The sequence below is a fragment of the Phacochoerus africanus genome, chromosome 8 (genome assembly GCF_016906955.1).
Source record: "Phacochoerus africanus isolate WHEZ1 chromosome 8, ROS_Pafr_v1, whole genome shotgun sequence".
Taxonomy (NCBI): domain Eukaryota; kingdom Metazoa; phylum Chordata; class Mammalia; order Artiodactyla; family Suidae; genus Phacochoerus; species Phacochoerus africanus.
This window is the reverse complement of record NC_062551.1, coordinates 15,959,399-15,961,610: the sequence shown is the minus strand read 5'-3', so window position 1 is coordinate 15,961,610 and position 2,212 is coordinate 15,959,399. Positions and strand designations below refer to the sequence as shown.

The 2,212-nt window shown below is 49.7% G+C and overlaps 1 long non-coding RNA gene across 1 annotated transcript; it reads right to left on the bottom strand.

Moving 5' to 3' along the window:
- Positions 1 to 517: 517 nt before the first annotated feature.
- On the bottom strand, positions 518 to 1,516 carry LOC125133121 (uncharacterized). The gene is made up of 2 exons (XR_007136423.1): positions 1,382 to 1,516; positions 518 to 1,195 (listed from the first exon to the last, which is right to left on the bottom strand). It is a non-coding gene; the product is annotated as an uncharacterized LOC125133121 (long non-coding RNA).
- Between the last annotated feature and the right edge of the window lie 696 nt (positions 1,517 to 2,212).

Below are 2,212 nucleotides of genomic sequence, written 5' to 3'. Positions count from 1 at the left end.
AACATTCAGATCAGGTCTGTACAGGCCCTCCAGAGCTGCAGAGTCCAGGGATGGGTGGCTGTCTGCCTTGCCACAGTGAACATTCTCTGCATGAATTATATAAATGCCCAAACATTCCATCTGCTCTGACTTCACTCTTTTCCTCCCTCTTGGAGAGACACACAGACACAGAGCAACACACATGCAGATACTCCACATAATTCCATCACACAACACACATACACACACACACACACACACACACACACACACACACACACCCTACAGACACAGGTCTCTATGAATGCTGAAGAAATGCAGTGTAAGGTGTCCAAGTCATACACAGTTTGCTTAATTCCTCCTCCTTTCAATGTCCAAGGCACAGTTCTACAGGATATATTCCTCCTGCTGGGGAAATTGCAACATACTGGGGAGTCTGAAATAAGGAAGCCACATGAAGAGTAAAATCCCAGTGAGAAGACTTGACCTTCCAGTCCCAGAAATCCTAAATAAATAAAGACCCAACTCCATTCATGTGTAAGGGAACCAGACAGCTCAGTTTATTCCTGGGGGTCCCCAATTTGTCATATGTGTTTGGACCCTGTCTTAAAAGAGTCTTGCTCATGGTTGGTTTTGGACTCACCAAGCCACAGCTGGGTGACAACAGGAGAAGAATTCCAAATGGCAAAGACAGTCACCTGGCACATTTTGCAAAAAAGCCCCATCAACAGAAAACTGAATTTCCTCAACTTCCTTTGGCCAGCATATGTCTGTAACATCGCAACAGCTTCCTGGAGACAAACCGAGAATCAGCAGCTCCTGTTATCAGAAGGCACATTTCAGGGTTGCTTTGAATAGACTGAGCAATTTTGAGCAAGCAGGAGCTCCAATTCAAAGCAAAGGATGGGTTGGTTTTTATAATTTTGTTTTGTTCTGTTTTCTCAAAGTATGCCATAACTCTGTCACCCGGCATGCCATGGATCCTTCCTCGGGTCACTCCGGTGGAACCTGGTCCTGTCCCCTGGTGCCCACACCACATTCCATATTCTGCTGAGGAACACTGGGCAATTCCTGTGTGAGCTTCCGAAAGGACCGCACAGGACCGATGGGTGTTTTCTCCCAGCTGCAGACTTGATTTGCCTTGATTTTTTTTTTTTTTTTGGCTCTGGTCCAAGATGTTTTCCTGTCATCATTTCACTGTCTTTTCCAGTAATCCCTTTTTTAAACATTGCCAACAATTAGTCGATTTATCTCCACCACCACCAGCCCCCACCCCCCCCATCTCCACGCAAACACACACTCCACTGAGCCCCATCACTGTCTTGTTTTGCCTTGAAGTCTAAGAAATTACAGCTTCTCATTAGCTGGAGAGCACGTTTGGAACGGCTTTGTATTTACTCACTTCGTAAGTGATGCTGGCCTTTTTAATTATTCTCCCTCCGCGTGCCATCAGAGCGCTGCAAGCTGTTCCAGGCAAACCAAGCGACTGCGTGTCCTCCGCCAGGCAGTTGGAAGTAATCGTGTTTTACCTCACGGCTGCCGCTTTCTTCTTTTCCTGACAGCCAGCCAAGGAATCCCCCCAAAGCTCTTACGTAGGAGATACCAAAACTGTGAGTCACTTCTGGCTCCCCGAGCAGAGGGAGTCCAGTGCATGATGCCCGGATCAGCAGACCCAAGATGGGGGTTTCCTCCAAGCCACCAGGAGCCCGGGGACCAGATGTCCAGCCATCGCTTGGTTTTTCTTGCTATTGCTCCCTCTTTCTCCTCCACCTCGTCCATTCCTTCGTTTCCCAGCGCTTTCCTCTTTCTCTCTTCCTTTCTGTGTTGCCGACAGACAGCCGCAGACCCAGCAAGAGCTGGGTCCCTCTCGCCTTCTGTGGTTTTTTTTCCCCTGCAGCAGGCTTTGGCTGCTACCTCTGCGAGCTGGATCACCAAAGACACACGACTCACTCACAATGAATAATCAATACAGATATTGATCTGTGGGAAATGTTTGTAAATTCCTGAAAGGGAATCAGGAGCCGGGGGCAGGGAGGCTCGTGGGGGACGACGCTGAAGTGCTGGTGGCGGGAGGCAGCCGAACTTCACATGGACCCCAAGGCTGGCTGGCGCCGAGGTGACGGTACCGGAATGCGTGCGAACGAGGGTGTGCGCGTGGGAGCGCGCGGGTGGCGACCGTGTTCTGCATCCCCCTTCTCTACAGCTGCTTTCCCCGAAGAATCAAGAGCCGAAT